The 18,678-nt window shown below is 45.3% G+C and overlaps 2 long non-coding RNA genes across 2 annotated transcripts in view; both read left to right on the plus strand.

Annotated features, from left to right (window-relative positions):
• The window catches only part of LOC137841276 (uncharacterized), a 35,198-nt gene extending 25,357 nt beyond the window's left edge, over nucleotides 1–9,841 (plus strand). The window contains exon 3 of the long non-coding RNA XR_011088532.1: nucleotides 9,288–9,841. This is a non-coding gene — a long non-coding RNA (uncharacterized lncRNA). The remainder of the gene's footprint in view (nucleotides 1–9,287) is intronic.
• A 4,960-nt stretch (nucleotides 9,842–14,801) lies between these two features.
• Nucleotides 14,802–15,928, plus strand: LOC137841277 (uncharacterized). Its single transcript, XR_011088533.1, has 2 exons — nucleotides 14,802–14,991; nucleotides 15,074–15,928. It is a non-coding gene; the product is annotated as an uncharacterized lncRNA (long non-coding RNA).
• The last annotated feature ends 2,750 nt before the right edge of the window (nucleotides 15,929–18,678 follow it).

The raw sequence follows: 18,678 nt of genomic DNA on the forward strand, positions 1-18,678 counted from the left end.
TCTTCCATGTGGTGCTGAGGCACAGCTTTTTAAAGTTTGTTCACAAGCTAGCAGCGTCCTAGGGGCTGGGTGCCTTCAGCTGGCTGCGGTGCAGCAAGGAGCACGGTGAGCAGTGCTCACTCCCAGCATTGGAGGGAAGTGGGGAAGAGCCAGGGCTGGTGCCTGGCATGGGTGCTGCAGAAGAGCAAGCCCCAGGGCAGTCCCTGGGGAAGGTGCTGGCAGGAGCTCACGCAGCAGCAGTGAGCCCAGGCTGGAAGAGAAGTGAGGCATGGCGTGCGCACCTGGTGCTGCGCTCCTGGAAGGCGCCTTGCTCCCCTGCATGGAGCCGTGCACGTACCTGGGAAGCGTGGTGCTTGCTGAGAAGTGGGGTGTAGGAATCGCTACCTGCCCCACTTACTGAGAAAGGTGTTTTGATAGAAACTTACAGGCAAACTGAAAAAAGTCGGTGGTGAATGTCATGCTTGCTCAGGACCTTCAAAGTGCTGCAGTCAGCTGGTGCTCCAGTGGTACTGGGTGGTGCTGCAGGTGGCAGCTCTGGGTCCTGGGCCAGGTCTGGGTGAGCCTGGGCCAACTGCTGTGTTTTCAGTGCACCAGGCCTCTGCAGCTCTCCTGCACGCACATTTTGGGGTTTCCATCCTAGATCTTTTCTGTCTGTATGTGAATAAGCAAGGTGAAAACAGTCTAACATGAGCATTTCTCAATTCACCAAATGCATTTCTTTTTCCCCAGTCTGAATCATAGAGGAAAAAAACTGTCAGAGCCTCAGCTAAGAAGGATGTAAAACTGGTATTATACCTCGTAAAACAAGTGGTGCAAAAGAGAGCTGTGTATAATGCTGAGTGGGCAACTCTGCAGCTAAAGTGCAATAGATTATTTGGAGCTTGAGCGTTGAGGACCATCAGTCATGTGGTTTCCAAGAAGCTGAAGATTTACACTGAGAAATGATTTGCAGAGAAAAACTCTGTGACTGCATCAGGAAAAAAGGCGCATTTGAACAGAGGCCTGTTAACTGGCATGGCCTGGGCAACGTGCTTCTAAAATGTTTTTCTTTTTTTCCTAGATAAACAAATCTGCATGGTTTAGCTGAACTCCTTGTCCTGCCTCCAAAGTTAATTTGAGAATAATGAATGAGAAGTTGAAAACCAGGTTCTAAGTGGCTGTCTCATAGTTCTCCCAGAGGTCCACAGGCATTTAGCTAGCTACTATCTCTGGTTTCTCTTGCACAAATAGAGTTTTTCAGTACAACAGGAGCACAAGAAAGGCTTTTTCTCTAACAATTAATTTGCATGACAAGACGTGGCACAAAGGAATAAGCAACACAAGAATGGAGCTTCATTTGTCGCTTGTTTATTCTTGAACCACGCTCTGTGCACCTGACACATTTACTGGCTCGATTCTGTATCTAATGCGAGGAATTGGCACAGCCTTACTACTGTGGTTAATTTTAAATGCAACAAGATCATGCTACGGTACTTGACACAGCTCTAAGAGCAACATCATGACATTGTTGACACTGAATGTTTACTAATGGCATCTGCTGCCAAACTCAAATGTAAAATGAGTGGGATAACAACAGCAGCATTTAAAAAACTTCATTCAAGGGAGCACTTAAAATTTTATCAGGTCTAACTGGCATGGCAGACCCGCAGATGTGGAGAATATCCAGTTTCCCTTGCTTACTCACAAGTTTCAATGTGCAAGCCAAGCAGAGCTCCATCCCCTGAGGCAGGAAAACCCAGAGGTGCAGCATCAGAGCACACAGGCAAACATGCAAACATCTGTCCTGGCGGTGCTGCAGCACCTTGCTGGGCTAATTCATGAATTCAGATCCTGCCTGTCTCTTCTCAGCTAAACCTCAGATATTGGGCTACTCATGGTCTTAAAACTGTTGCATAGATATTTTAGAATATATGTACCTTTAGCTGTTCAGTCAATAAAATAAAATAGTATAAAATGAAAATCAGAGTTCTATAAATAAATATGGTCGAGTTAATCAGTAGCTAATGATCTGTTTGTGAGGATGTAAGCAGAAAAGAATTACTCTTTTCTGTGCTATTTCTGTGAACGCTTCTAAGTGTGGGTGCAGTTATATTGGCTTAAATCTTCTCCGCAAATACAGCTATAGTGTAAACATTTTATACAAATATAACTTCATTCACACTTTTGCTAACACAAGCTACTTTGCTAAAAAGCACTCCTATTTAAATATTTATACAAAAAATTGGTAGGTTTTAAAACACATACTTAGTTCTGACACTGCAAGTCACTCATTTAATTCAGCAGAACTGGGTATGAGGACTCCTATTCCTGGAGGTGGTGAGAAAAGAATCGTAGAAAAGATTTGTTTGTACCCGTGTTTCAAATCCTGCTCCCTCGCAGTATTAAACTGTGGTAGAGCTAATCAAAATGTTTTGAATCCTGATGGGTTTCAAATATCTGCATATCAATGGCATTTGGATTTTAAACGTTCTGACTGTTGAAATTTTTATTCAGGGAAGGCTTTTTTTTATTTTTTTTTATTATTTTTTTAAGTTTTTCTACTCACAGAAATAGAGTTTTCAGGACTTTTGGTACTCATTTGTGGCCAAAGGATAACAAAGAAGAAAGAAAATCTATTCTATTTTTACAACCTGTAGTCCAAATTGTGAGCAGTGCTTTGCTGTACAACCTCAATTCAGTGATGATGATAATAAGTTCCTCCAGTTGTTAAGTATGGCTAATAAAGTTGAAAAACACCTTTTGAAAAATGATTAGGTAGATAATAAAGTATGTCAACTTGAAAATATGCATTCTTCATGTGATGACTGGAGATAGTTTATCACTTTATGAGTGACACATCCATTTATAAATATTTATTCTCTCCAGTGGTACTGATAAATCTTTTGAGCCTATAAGCCCATTGATACATACACAGTAATATCATTTGTCTTTCCAATGCATTTTATTTATTATTGACTAATTGCCTGCCAGATTGTAAATATGATAGGGGTGGCATTGTGCTTTGATTAACTGTATGTTAAAGTACCCAGAGGAATTTAGATTTAGCTCTGAGCAAAGACATCCAAGGCAATAAATTGTATATTTTGAAATCAGCTATGCAGTATGGAGCTGCAGCGCTAGTTAAACAAGCTGAGCAGAGGCATTTTCCAGAGCAGTTTATTTTGATTAATGGGTTCCCAAAAGCCTCTTGCTGCTGTTTACAATGGATTTGCTGTAATATTTACAATAAACTGGGGTTAGTTAAGAGAGTTTTAATGTACTTCAGCAGGTTACTTACACTTCACAAACCAGGGGCAAGAAGCACGGTGCAAAGTCAGACTGGAAGATGTTTTGTCCTTCACTGTGAGGTCTTCTTGCAGCAGGCATTTTTTTCCTGCTCTCCCCAGTCCTGTTCCCTCTCAGGCGTTTTCTTAACCAAATGTTTAGAACTGGCTTAACACATCTTGAGCCACCTCTGCGATGACTGGAGATAATTTATCACATTAGAGCTGACAAGCCGTTTATAAATATTTATTCTCCGCCGCGGCGCTGACGAATGGGCTGAGCACGCGGGGTGCTGGCGGGGGCGTGCAGTGCGTTCCCCTGCACCACGGCACCGACACACTGCTGGGAATGCAATGAGGGCAGCACAGGCTCTCGGTAACGCCAGCCAGCTCTTCTCAAGCATCCTGGGCGATGAGATTCAACCTTCTCCATGGCACAAACGCTGTGGCAGCAGGAGGTTTCCAAGCTGGGAAGCGCTTGGCACCCTCTACAAACACGCGCGCTTGCTACTGTTATAATTTCCATATCTTGCAACTGGGAAGGCCAAGTGTTATTATCCTGCCCAGGCAGAAATCCCTCAGTGGAAGTCTCCTGCTTGAAATAATGCAAAAGATTGGAGGCATGTTAACAGAGTGCTGTGTTGCGCCCTGCTCTGCCCACGAGATGCCTGCCAGCAGCACGCGTGCTCCCAGCCCTGTTGCTCCCTCCCTCTTTTCTAAAAATTGAACTAGTTTGTCAGGCCGTATTTATGCAACATGTAATTTGACAGAAATCCTATTGTAATTAGCACCCGCTAATCACTGTCAGTAATGTTATTTAGCTAATTGTACCTTGGGCAGTAAAAAAACAAAGCAAAACCAAGCCCGGTACATAATTTTGTCCAAATAGATGAAACAGCAAAATGTGCATGTTCCCCAGAGGGACGTGGATGTGTGCTGCCATGTCGTTTCGAGTCCTATGGAAACAGCTCCCTGGGGGACCTTCTAAACCTTCTCCAGAGGTCTCATAACCTGAATTTGTGGGGTTGTTTGTGGGTGATGTGTGGTGCTTTGCAAATAGGGAGAGCTTTGCAGAAGGACTGATGCAGGAAAACCCCGGGACTGGAGAACTCCAAAGGTAAAAATGGAAGCAGGAGCCAGAGATGGACATTGTCCCAGAGGATGACTCAAGTCAAGGAAGGATTCAGCTTTTCCAACTAGGAGAAATGATCTTGCTCACATCAGTCTTTACTTTCTTCTTCCTCGTCTTCTTTTTGTTTTTAAATTTGCTTAAACCCTGATATCTTAAAGAGAAAAGGAGTACCATTGACCAAAGCCTTTCCTCCATGGATGCAGGATAATCTAGCTCTCTTTGATTTCCATTATGCTTTCCAGTGGATCTGAGATGTAATTAATTAATTGATTTTTGCTGCCAGTCCCCTAATTAACACTAAATAAAAATTCATGCCAGGGTTAATAGCTTTATAGGTTGGAGGCAAAAGCGTCTGCTGTGCAGGTCCGTTGTCCGTTCTGCATTGCATTTGGGTTATATTCCCTGTCATGCTTAAAATTCCTAATCAATTGAAAGTTAATTTCATTCTTAACCAAAAGGAAGCCAGAAACTGGGTACTGTTATGCGACTGTTTTTGTTTTATGGCATTTACAGGGCGGTGTTTGTAGCCCAGTTATAACACCACTGGATGAACTGGTGTAGCATGAGAGGGGCCTGCCTGGGGTAACACAATCTCCAAAACTGGTCAGATTTATATTGTGGATAGGCCCTAAACCTTGTGCTCCCTATACTTACTGTAAATACTGATCTCTTTGCTCTTTATTGTGTGGGACAATTACCATGTGGATCCATTACTTAGTATTTGTGCAGTGCTTTGAGGATATGAAGTGCCAAGTAATATTACGTGTAGTCTAGTGGAAGTTTACTAACAAAAGGTCAGGTCGTTTTTATCCATTATCTCTTACTAGACAATAAAATTGCAACAGACTAGACAGAATTATTGAAAATATTGCTTTATGTGTTGGTAAAATGAATTATCTGAACAATCTCACTCCCTCATGGGAACACGCATGTTGAAATGCCTCTGAGACCTACTGTGAGGCTTGCTGAAGATGGCCAGCCCCCACACTGCTAATTAGGGCTCCTGGCTTTTGATATGCTGTTAAACCCTTGAAAAAGTCCCTGTGAAATTGATCTGAAAAACGTTATCTAGTTGCTTTGAAAAAGTAAGAGAAATCAGAAAGAGAGGCTCTTTCTTTCTTTGTGATTGCTGCTTTCACTTCTATGTCTCCATGGCTCAGCTCAACATCTTCCCTTCCCTGGCTGTATGTGGGAGAACCACTGAGGCTCTTTCTAAAGTGTCTCAGGAGCATATTCAGAACTCACATCATAAACAGCAAAATATGGTCCTGTTTGGCAGAAACAAGATTTGACAAAGTCCTCTGCAGAGTGGCTATGTGATGTTGTCTCCACCATTTTCAGTCAGTGATGAATTTAGTTTATGGTGTGGAATTGAAGCTGTTCAGACATGACTGAGTACATCCAAAGCAAATATCCCATAATTCTAATTGCAGTCTACTGTGTTTGAGCAAACATGGGAATATTCATGTTCAAAGGAGTTTTGCTTTTTCCTTGATGTTGCTAGCAGTACTACCCTCCTGCACTGTGGAGGTGTTAATCTTCATAGGTTTGCTTCCACTTTCCACTGCCCTGTGCTCTCACATGCACTTAAGCAACGACTGTGTTAGCAGCTGTGCTGCTGATGTGATGCATCCTCAAGGCCCTCAAGTTACTAGCCTCAAAGCAGGCTCAAATCACAGTGCCAAGCAATGGGGAAGTCCAGCTAAAATCCCTGTTAATGCCTCCTCTTGTTGTCTTGCATTTGCAGCACTGAGCAGACTGGAGAGGGAGAGGGAAGAAAAAAAATAATTTCAGATAAATAAAGAGTTTTTATTTTGTTTTGTTTTGTTTTTCCAGTCCATCCCTAAAAGGCTTTTCCTCCCCCCCCCCCCCCCCCCCCCAAACTGCAAGGTATACTGCATGCTCTGTCTCAATTGGGAACACTATAGCTAGCCCCTAAATATTCAGCTTTGTTTTTGTCTTTCTGTGTTATCAACTTCATTCTCTGGTCGAATTGCAGTATCCGTTCCGTGCTCTTACTTTAATAATCTGCTGCTCTTCTGCTTCCCTGGGCAAATATTGTACTCGGGATGCTGCCAGCCTTTAGCCTTGACCATACTAATACATAATGCAGATGATAAAAGCCAGTGTAACAGAAAAGAGGTCCCAGGGAGAATACAAACCATGACAAAATAAGGAGGAAGCAGATGGTTGGGTATTAAACTGCAGTAATAAAATAACATCTGGCAGAATATCACACACATGCACTGATGCCCATCTGAAGAGTGCACTGATTTAAGTAATATGCTTCTCATTTTGGTGCAATTAACACCAAAATTTACATAGCAAACAGTGGCAGAGCACACAGAGGCTTCTTTTGAAAAATACAATCAAAAAATGTCTTTTCTACAAGGAGATTGGCCATAGCAGACACTGATGGCTTTTTATACTGTGGTGTAAAGCAATTAATGAGTCATACCTTCCTGCTGGCCAGAGAACCCATTATTCTGTTTACATACAGTCTGGCAGATGTATTTGTTTGCAGGGCTGGAAATTAAAAGATAAAAGGGAATAGCATTTGACCAAGTGGAACATCGCTCCACCCTGTGCCATAGAGAGAAAGATGCTGTACAGATTAGGTAGATCTATAAAGCTCTATGCAGACAAACCTGTCCACCTCAGATCCTCTCCCACGTTTCCCCTTGTGTGAGCTTGGGAAGGAGAAACCTTGGGGCTGCCTTTTTCAAAGGAAGTTGGAGGGAAGATGCAATCCCCATCTGGGTTAACGAGCCACATGGCAGCACCAAAAACCCTGCAGGCAACTGGGTCATGTTTTTCACCAGCCCTGACCTGCATCAGACAGGCAGGTTTACAGTTTGCAGACAGAGTTGCTGTTTCCTGAGGCTGGAAGCTGCCTCTGGATTTTGCCTTTCTGAGCAGTGGGATGCGGTGTGGTAACCTCCCGGAGCAGCCCCAGCAGAAGTGCACGTTGCTGCCGTGTGGAAGCAAATACCTGATAAAGTAGACAGTGGTCCAGTCATCAAAAGCCCGTAAAAATATTTGCAGGTGGCAGTGTTAAGATTATCAGTGTGGTGTCCTGGGTGAAGCAAAAGATGCCCTGGGCTCTGCCACAGGCCCAGCTGTAGAGGACTGGACTGCACCGGATCCTGGCATTTGTTTCAGCAAAAATGTCATTTCTATTTGGAAACTTCCGATCTAACTTAGAATAAATGCAATTTTGTTTTGTGACTCCCTGGGAAATAGAGTTTTGACATGAAAAGGAGCATCGAAAGGCTTTGCCTCCATACATCTGCCTGTCCCCGGGGCAGTGGTGAGAGGCAAACCTTTTACCTCAGCCCTGCTCTGGCAAGAGGGCCTTCTGCTAGAGGGGAAGGGCACAGAGAGCCCCGGTGTGGGGAAAAGCTCTACCAAGTGTCCAAAATGTGCCACTGCTGAGCAGGGCATGGTGTCAGGAAAGCTGCTCACACTGAAATTCATAGTGTGATCGGCCTTTGCGGGGCGGACCTGGTGCGCTGCAGCCAGGCCGGGCAGGCCTACTGGCCTGCTTCACGGTGCTCACAGGAGGGCCTGCTCTCCTGCTCTCACTTCTTTTGATAAACGTGACAAGAGTGCCATTGGTTTCCTTAGAAGGAATGAGTGGAAACATGTCCAAAGTTATTTTTTTTTTTCCTCCATCGCTGCACCTTTATTCCTTTTTTTATGTGTGTGTGTTTTATGCAGTGTGTGTGTTTTGTGCAGACTCTGCTGGGAGTCTGTGTAGCCCCATGCACAGAGACTCAGCTTTTGACGTGAGCCCCTGAATGCCATCACGTTTTAAGTGAGAACATAGTGATTTCCTTCCATCAAGTACAGTGTTTAGGTCATCTGCTTTCCTCTGGCAATCTTCACAAGTTGGATTAATAAGGGTGCTCTCCTGGCATATGTTTTTTCTTAGAGCAGTACCAGGTGTAGGACACTAACAGAAAGACCTGAGGGGCATCTGAAAGCTAGAAGGATATTTATGGGTGGAAAGGGTCATTTGTATTACCAGAAATGCATTCTGCCACAGCACCTCTAATGAATAACAGGCAGAATTCTGCAGTTTTAGAGACTGTGATGCAAATAAGCAGTGTTTTTTTTTTTTCTTTTTCTTTTTTTTTTTTTTTCAGTAGTTAATTTTCTTGAAATCTGATTTCCAGATGTAGCAGCCTTAATTTGGTTTGTTCTTTGCAAGGGAATCCCATGGGAGTGTGAGCTTCAGTCTCCAATAAATCAGGAGAGCAGCGGGCACCTTGGGCCAAGTCTGGGGCACAGTGGGAACTGCTCTGTCCCAAGTGGGCTTTGGATGGGCTGACCCAGGGACCTTGGAGTCAGTGAGCTCTTTTGGCTGCAAAGTCTCATGCTAAGTACATAACCTTTTCTTTTTGCTGGGTTTCTGCCAGGTTTAAACACTTCATTCCAGTCCAAAATGGGGCTCTGATTGTGGCTGAGGAGTGGGCAATGGGGTGAATATAGAAACATTTGCAGTAAAAAAAAAAAAAGCCTGTTCCAGCTAGTTGTACTTTGGTTTTGCATTTCCCTGGGCTAGTTTCTGAAGATGGTTTAATTTCCTATGTGCTGCTGGTGTTTTGCTTATATTTCTCCTCGTCAGCCTCCCTCAATGATATCCTAGTGCCTGCCTTCTCAACAGTAATAATAATAATAGCTGCAATATATTTAATAGCTACCCACTGCCAGCCTTGCTCAGCCTTCTCAACAGATTCCCTAAGGTAATGGATGTATAATGCATTTCCCAGCTGGAAATCAGACCTTGCTAGGATCCTCTCTCTTGCAAAAACTCCTTGCTGGCAGCCTCCCCGGCTCTGTGTGAATGAGCAAGGCTGCAGAAGAGGTGCTTTCCTTTCTCCTTGCAGGTGCGAAGCAGAAGGCTCGGAGCACAAACAGCCACCCGGGGCAGCACCAAAATGACCCGTACTCTCTGTACCAATTGGACATTGCAGCCTGTCCCCAGCCATCCAAATCGGCAAGGGCCACAAGGATGGAGCTGGGCAATACAGCAGAGATTTTGGTACAAGAAACAGGACAAAGCAGGAAATGGTGTTGAATGCTGAATGAAGGAAATCTGCTCACTATTCCTGTGGTGAATGTAACCCATTGAAAGTAGGCTGGTTAGAAACACCTCTGCGCTTCCAGTTGCCAACTTGACCTTTCAGAGGCCCCAATCTGACTGGCTTCCCACGTTATCCTAAAAAATTACTGGGGAGCCGCAAACAGCACAGTGCTGCGTGGGAGAAGGCAGTGGGAGATGTGGGGGAATAAATGTGTGCACCCGGAGAAGGGAAAAAGTGATGCAGTGGAAAGGCTGCCCTGACCTTGGGCCAGCAATAAGGGAGCGGCAGCCTCACTATCTGGTGTGAACAGTGAGCAGCTCTTTTGCAGGCGCCAGGGCTCGGCTGTGGTTTTGAATATTGTTCTGCAGTCCGGCTGGGCTGTTGGGAGTGAGCCATTAGTTTGTAGATGACCCCAGTTAGCTATTGTGCGAACAATCCCCAAACAGCACTGTTTAACCTTAAAAATCATGATCTCTTCGGGAAGAAGTAACTAATTCCATTATTCATTTATGTGGCTTCATATGCAAGCAAAGAAGGATTTGAAGCAATTTGCTCATACGGATTTCTGCGCCTTCTGGCGTCCTTCAGGACAGGATTGTTTTGCAGGGCAGAGACTCATCAAATGACTTGCTGGAGGTTTAATAAAAAAAGGAAAAGAAAAGGCCATGGTAGAGTTGGGAAATGAACCCAGGAATGTTGACTTTGAACTACATGAAACCCATTGCACTACAGTAGCATGCTCAGTACGTTTGCTTGGTTTTCAGCCACAGCTTTAAAGTTTGGCCAACAAAGTTAAGAAGTCAGGAGGGGGGTAATTTTTGTTCTTCAGATGAAGAGACTGAGAAATCTAAAAGCCTGGTGCTCGCAATAACTTATACTGCTCTTTATTTGATGGAGTGACTCATATAGCACATAGCTTCAGGAGCAGGTTTGGGGAAAACTATAGCTGAAAACACAGCCAGCTGTAAAAAGCTAGCCATTTCCTACACAGTATCTACTTCAAAAGAATAAAATAGATGTCTCCTTTTTTCTATCCAAAAAGTCACTGCAGAAGCAGCTTTCTTTTGTTATCTCCCAATAAATGTGTCTCTGTAATAGTGGAATTTACTGCTGGGGGTGTGCGTTTCTCACCACTGCTTCCCCTTACAAAGACGCTAATCTGTCTTTTGCTGGAGAAGGCAAATGATGTCATGTTTCCTGTATTTCAGCCTACTTTCCAGCTGCTGCAGAAAGGCAGGGCTGTAGGTAAACATCTTACTCTGCAAGAGCAGAACAGGAGCTGCTGAGCTGGGGCCGGGCCGGGCTGGGGCCGGGAGCAGACTGAGGGGCACAGCGAGCCCCCTGTGTGAGCCTGGCCAACCTCTTGTCACCTGCACAGTGACCAGTCCAAGCACATGGGGACAACACGGTCACAGGGTGCTCAGCCCTGTGGGTAGTGCAGGCAGAGGCCGGTCGGCAAGTCAGGACGGTCTGCTTGGCACGGGCAAGCACGGAAAGTTTGCAGAGCACTGCCTGAACTAGTCTAACCTCCAGCGAGAGCGTCCTTGACATTCATTAAGGCTAAATTCACTCTCACATTTTAATCAATGAAATGGAAAAACAAGAAAATAGGAATGCATAAGCAATCCTGGCTTTTTGTTTTGATTTTTTTTTTTTTTTTATCAGCAGTCTAACAAGCCCAGGAAAACACCCGCCTGCATGCCGGATTTGCCCAGGCAATTATCACAAATGCAGATTGAATAATTATGCATGCGAAGACCCGTCTGGTACCTGCCACATGCAATGACTCAATCTGTGTGCAGGTGCATGTGTCTGCATACAACACCGCACGCTCCCCTTCAGCAGCAGAGCCACGATGCCTCTGCCCCGAGTGGAAAACTGAGCTCTTTCCACCACATCGGCCCTCCAGGATGCTGGGGGGCTGTGGGCACTGCGTGGGGGCTGCTTCCCCTTACCAGTGTTCACGAACATCCCCCCTGCCTGCTGCAAACCCTGCTGACCTGCTTGAGCAAGGTCTAAAATCTTATGCCTCGCTCTCCCCCCCGTTTCTCACTGAATTTACGCTGTCCCTTTCCCCAGGGGAGCTGCGTGCAGCCCCACGGCTCTGCTGGCTGCAGCTTTGTTTTGCTGTAATTCTGGCCTTTGCTTGTGTACCAGCAGAGCATGACTTTCCTTATATATTATACTTTGAGAGCAATACAAGAAAATAAAAATGAGTAACAGCTTGTTTCCCAGCCCTGGATGGAGCAACAATTTTGATGAATGGACAGACTAGTTGCATGAAAAAGAGCATGAATAATTTGCAATGAATAATATTCAAGTGTTACCTTTTTTTCCACTCATAAATTGCTTGCAAACTTTTTTTTCCCCCGAGCTGTTAGTCACCAGAGCAAATAGCAAGCAGCGTGTTGGAAGCATTTGTTTTCTGCCACCCCGAGCTGTGGTTAGACGCTGGTCACTCTGATTGATGGGGAAGCTCGTACGAGCAAGTTTCTTTGGTTGACACCTTGAGGTTCCTGGGGCTTTGAGTATATTTCTTTCACAGGCAACAGCAGATGCTGAAACAGCTGTTAGTTTGCTACTGTTTGTAATTTATAAATTATTGCTTCCACAAGTCCCAACCAACACTGGGGCTTGACAGAGACCCAGGTTAAGAATGAAATACTTTGTTAAAAATACCTATAGCTTTTTATGCTGCTAGAGTCACAGTTCACCATTTTTCCCCATTTCTCTGGAATTTTGCTGGGGCTGGCAGGGTGAGGGTGAGGCCACTCAGATCCATCACTATTTGTCTTGCTTGCATTAACGTAGCAGGTTGCCTCCTCTGACCTGCTTCATCTGAGCTGGGATCCCCTACCTCTCTGGTCTTCCATTTCTTCCCCACTGACCTATTCTAATCAGCTGAGATACTTCCCCTTTTTCTTTTGCTTGGACTCAAAGCAGTGTGAAAGAATGACCTCTCTTTCATGTGCATGATTGCATTTTAAACTTTAATAGCTTCCATACCATTTCTTAAGAGGCACTGTGCTCAGCTGAAGGTCTGTACATTGCACTCGGGTACAGGGAGCAGCCAGAACATGATGGAAAAGCACAGTCTCTGTGTCAGGTCTCCATCTGCATGATGGACACTTCACATTTAAGCTACACTTCTTTCTGCACTGAACATATGTGAGGTTGTGGTTCATCTCATAGAGCAGTTATTGACATCGTGCAGCTGTAAAGAAATCTGCTTTGCCTATGAAAAGACTGGAGAATAATGTAGCTAATGCTAATCAAGAGATATCTTAATAGATGCCAGCAGAAGAGGCTTTGGGGAGCGAATGTGACGCAGCCACAAAGCCTTTTTGCTCTGCCAGAGTCCCTGTGAAGGGCAGGGGAATGTTTAATTTCTGTGTGTGTGTCTTCAGGGCTGGCAGCAGAAACCAACGAGGCTGAGATTAGATCAGCCCTGCTTATTCTAGAGGGAATGAATTTTTTTTGGAATGCCGCGAGTTTATGAGTTGTTTCCTTCTGGTGCATCTTTGACTGTCTATGGCCTTTCTCACATTAAAGGGAGACGGCTTGGATACACAAGGAACGAGCTGGGAAAAGTGCCTTGTTAACACAGATCCCAGAACTGGGAGTTTAAAGCCCAAATTACTTCCTGGTTGTGAGATATGTGAATTATTAGCTCCTGGGTGGATAGCTCTGTTATGAACTTTGATGTTATGAACTTTGATGTGACAGTAGCTGTTCAAAGCAGTGGAAAAAGTATGTGTAAAGACCTGACAGATCTGCAAAAATCATAAGAGCTTTTCACTTATGGAGTCTGTCTTTTTCTCTCTTGGTGGAGTTGTCTTAGAGGCAATTAACTACATCTAGGACAGGGATGAGCTGAGGTTTCTTCTTTGCAGCTTTTGCTGGATTAGCCTAGATTGCAAGGCTTAGAAAGAAATTTGAAGTGCAAAGGGTGAAGGAGAGGTTGGGCCTTGAATAATTTTAGACCATTCCTGGCATCAGGGGAAAAGCAAGTGAACACCACACTTAAAATTAACTGCTTATTGCCTAAGGCAATCGCCATATTCATAAGTTAACCGATTATTTGACCAATTATTTGATGCTATGGCGAGAATTCATCCATCATTGAAAAACTCTTCTCTGGACGATCCTTCCAGTATTGAGCCTGTTTTTTCCACACCCTGGTGTTCCCCAGCACCTTGGGAATGAGCTGCAATGGTCTCGGGGGTGTGGGGAGATGCCCCTTCTGTGAGTGGGGTAGCAGTGCCCTGTGGACGAGGGCTAGGGAAGAGCAGCTCACTCATTTTCTGACCATCCTGGGAGGGGTGCAGAGGGCTCTGCTCTTGGCTTTGGCACAGAAGACAAGAGCTGAGGCTGGAATCCAAGACACGATGGATAAAATGCTGGAGAGGTGGGCTGGTCCCCACAAAACCCTCCAGACCACCTCTAAGCAGCAGCTGGCTTCGCTTACAGCCCCGGCTGAGATGAATGGCATTCCAGGGCTCACCAGCATCCCACCACTGCTTCTCCCTTTACAGCTGCCGCCTGGTTGCACCAAGTGGTTTAGCCTCTTGCATTTGCTTTTTGATGCAGATCCAGCAGTGAGGGTGTGTGGGAGTGGGAAGAGAGGGTACTCGTTGGAACCGCACTTCCCAGTGCGAAAGCGGAGCCGAGGGTGAGCAGGGGCAAAGGATTCCTCCGTGACCACTGCTTCCTTTGCCGTGAGAGCTCATTCTGCGGTGCGGCGGGCACAGAGAGCCCCTTCCCACCCAGCAGGGAAAATGCCCTGGTGGCACGGCGCACACCCACAGCACAGCGCTGCAGGAAGAAAGGAGGTGGTTGTACGAGATGTAAAGATAGGATGCACAGCCCCGTAGGAGGGTTGTGTGAGCTGGATTTCAAGTGGGAACCAAGAAATATGCCTGTTTGGCTGGATTCTTTGCAACTTTTTTTTTTTTTTAACCACAAGCATTCAGCACTACTGATGGTTTTCCATAATTTCAAGACACCTTTGCCCTGGCTGCCAACAATGAACAATCTGGCTGGCTCTCTGGGATTTGTCCAAGGGGCAATCCCTTCTGTGCTCCCCCTTGCTCTCAGCCCTGTGGTTGGACAGTCTGGAAAAATTCTTTGCAAATCTCCACCTTTGGGATGGTGATGCTTAGCCCAGCTCTGATTCTTTCCTTCTTCTCTTTCTGAATGAGAACAGCTACGGAGAAGACAGCATCCATCCCCAGCGAACTGGCGCTCGTACCCACCCCCAGGACAGCCTCTTCCTGACAGCCTGTCACTGCCTTGTCACAGTCGTGATGAATTTGTTCTGCCATCTCTTTATTAGGTCCCTGTGTAGAACAAGGAGGCTGGAGAAATCATGAGCAATCCTTTAACCTCTCCTCTTCTGAGACAGGAGTAATTCTGTACCCAGGCCTTTCCTGATGGACATCTGTCCAACGTGCACAAAAGGGCACCCAGGAGGAGCAATCCTTAACATGCCCAGGACAAGCACATGGTAAGAAGCAGTCCATGGTGTATTTGTCATTTCTCCACATATTAACTTTTTAATTGGAAATTTATTCTCTTTTCCACCGCAGATTGGAAAGCAGAAGAGCTGAGTCATCCCCTGAGAAGAAACCTCCCACAGCAGATGTTGCACCATGCGATCCTGCTGTCTCTTGCAGTCACTGCTGGAAGAATGCCTGTGTCACCTGAAGACCTGTGTGGAGATAACACGGTCCTGTTCCTCCGGTCACATCGCTAAAGCAAAGATAAATTCCTTGTTCGGTGCCTGGTGCACTGCAAGTGCCAGGAAATCCTTCCTGTTTGGAAGCATCCCTGCCTGTATTGAGACCTCACCTTTGAAAGGTGATAATGTGAAAAGCATCCTGCTACATTTTGTAATGAGGATCTATTTATGTGTGCTATGTGGGGGACGTCCTGTCGTTTTCAACACTGTGACCTCTGGGTGACTTTTCTGAGCTTTCCTCTGGCACTGAGCAGAGAGAAGGCAGCTTTATGCCAATAATCTCGAATGAAAGTTTACAAGGGCTAAATTCAGTCCCTGTTTCTGTTCATGTATTGCCTGTGATTTTAAGCAAGTCACTTAATTTTCTTGTTCCTCATCTGTAACATAACCCTGCATTTTCCCTCCCTGAAGCCTGCCTGCTTTCTGTAGATCAGATGTTGGTCCAGACAGGGCTGTCTTGGAAGCAGGTGCCTCAGCAGACTGCTGTAAATCACTCAAGTAGAGTCCTGGAATCACAGAATATCCCGAGATGGGAGGGACACACAAGGATCATCAAGTCCGATGCCTAAAGTACCTTTAGTAGTTACTGATACTGCTGATACTTCAGTTTCCTCCAGTTCTCTGCTAACCAGACCGTAAGTTTCATGACATTTTCTGCAATATTTAAACCCCAAGTCCTTGACTTAGCTGATTATGTGAGAAACTTGGCTCCTGCTTTTTTTTGTGGGGGGGTTTTGTCTTGTCTTTTAAAGGTACATCACTAGCACCAGTGCAAAAATTATCCTGAAAGTGTGAATGTTCCTCGTCTGTTACCTGATTTGTTTACCTGCTGGCACAGTGCATGTGTTGGGTATGAACAAGTGGCATCTGGGAAAAGTAGTATGCATATTTAAGTAATTTGGAGCCCACAAGTAACCACAAAATCAGAAATGTCTGATTTTGTGTTTCCCTCTGGGTGTTCCAAAACAGCTGCAAGAGTTAAAGTTCTGTATATGTGCTGTCCTATATTACAGGAGCTGCATTCATATCTTTCATTCTCAGCCTCCGCCTCCTCCTATTCAATTTACAGTCTAGACTGTTTAAAAATATCTTGTTACTGCCTTTTTTTTTTTTTTTTCCTATGGAGAAAGGGCACTTGTGAGACAATGCTCTCAACTGGAGATTACACAGATTTGTTGCATGTTGGTGCACGATAACAGGAGAGGTTCCAACAAGCTCCAATATATAATAAACTGTGAAAGCATAAATTGCATATGATTAAACCTTTGATGGTGGGCTGTTAGGAATTCCCAGTGCAACATGCCACGCCGCCTTTTACATCAGCCCTAACAATGACAGTGCCAGACTCATTGGCTCCAAGGGGTTAATTATACATTATGGATGAAACAATGCAAGGATGCTTGTTAATACTCAATTATTTGCATGGTAACCCTGGGTGACTCCCTTACTGCTGCTGCCAATTTGCAGTGCTCACCTGGGGCAAGATAGGCTTGTCATTCCTCACCCAATCCACTTTCTTTCTGCCCCTCCTTGCTGTTTTTTTTCCTATTTGCAACACCATTTTGCTTGTCAAGGTGTCTGACAGGTGAAAAGCCTACCTGATTATTGAAATTGTAAGGTCAAAAGAAATTTAATCCATCTGCATTGGTTGGCAGTGTGCAGCTGATGCTGGTCCAGGGCAAAATAGAGATGAGGGGCAGGTGAGATGGGCAGGCAGGTGCTGATGGGCAACTACAGGAGTGATAAAGCAGTGGGTGACAAAAAGGGTCAGAGAGGATGTACTTTGGGTGGTGATAGTTATCTGCCTGACTCTTAAGCAAAGCATTGACTGGGAAATCTTGTATTTAGTCCCCCAGTAGATGGGGTGCCTTGTGGGTCTAAGTTTAACAGTGCAGGTCCCTCCTGCTCTTCCCTGGGAGTACAGCAGGGCAGCTGGGTCAGGAGGGGTGCATGGGGCTGGGCAAGGTGGTGCTAGAAGCCTGGCTGTGATCCTTCAAGCACCCAGAGCCTGCCTGTGGGATTAATTGCTTTTAAACCTTGCTGGGATAGTTGAGAGCTGTGTGGTGTTGCTTCCCTGCATCATGTGTGGGGTGAGGATTTGGGAGAGAAAGCTGGGTGATAGCTTCTAGCCCCTTCCCAGAACATCAGAAGCCATCCCCCTACTTTTGGCACCCTAACTCCAGGTGCCTGAGCACCTCTTATCCACTGGAAGCTGGATACTGAAGAGGATACTGACCAGAGGATACTGGATACTGACACTGGAGAGGTGAGCTGGGATAAGATAACAGGCTAAATGCTGGGAGTGGAGCAGAGGTGCCATGTCCCAAGGAACATTTCTGGAACTTTTGAGTTCTCTCCTTTTCAAAAGAACGTAATTAACTAAATTAACTTCCATAAACCTGGGATAAAACCATCCTCAGTAATTGCAGGCGTTGTTGTTGTTGTTCTTTTAAAAATAGCCCGAATGTTGCTACTGTGTTCCCACACCAACTAACCCCTGCTAAAATCACAGCAATGTCTGCCTTACGTCTTTTCTAGGCTGAAGGAATATTTGAGGTTTCAAAGATACTTCTTCCTTTAAAAAAGACTTCAGGGGGGAAGCCTACTGTAAATATGGCTCTGACCTTATCTGAATTGTTCCTATGCACTGAATCTAGCCAAGGACTCTTGAATAAAACAGACTTGAAGTTTCTAGGCCAAGTAGGTTTTGAGATATGGCTCCACGATAAATTGTTAGAGGAATATTTCAAAGACTGAATTGCACCTCATTTTTCAAAGTCCCATATCTCACAAACACCTTGTCTGATCTGCCACAAATTTTGTCAATAAATTATCCTCTGGCTACTGATCGCATATGCAAAGTCTTCAGCAAAAAAAGCCACACAAATCTTTGCTCCCACCTTAAACACCTCCCTCCTGGCAATATGTCCCTTCCTCCCCTCAGTGCTGGCAGAGCTTTTTTGGGGATATAAAAATAATCCTGTATAACCCCAACTGCCTAGTGCTGAATGGAAAGTCACGGAGCGTCTGGTCCCAGCTATCTTCCTAAAAGCTGTGGTTTGCAGGAACATAATTGTGGAAAGCTACTCCCAGTTTTGAGTGGGGCTGTGTGGTTGCTCTGAATTGTTCCATCCAGCAGCTGATGGAGCAGTTTGGGGCTGTAACTCCTCCTCCTCCAGCCTGGCCCCCTGCGGGCCAGGAGATGCTCTGGGCTGGCTGTGACGTGGCCTGGGCTCACAGCCTTGTCCCCTGCATGTTGCAGGGCTGCTGTGTGGGGCCAGCCCTGCGGGCATGAGACCTGGCAGGTTTCAGGGCTGATGGTGGCCACATTCATGACTCCCTGGCTCTGCTTTCCCAAAGATTGAAAATATAGAGGTTTGTACCAGCGGTGTAAGACCTGCAAAAGGAGAGAAAGATGTGACCTTAACTTACAGAGCACGGTGTTTTCAAGTA

This window comes from Anas acuta, chromosome 17 (genome assembly GCF_963932015.1).
Source record: "Anas acuta chromosome 17, bAnaAcu1.1, whole genome shotgun sequence".
Taxonomy (NCBI): domain Eukaryota; kingdom Metazoa; phylum Chordata; class Aves; order Anseriformes; family Anatidae; genus Anas; species Anas acuta.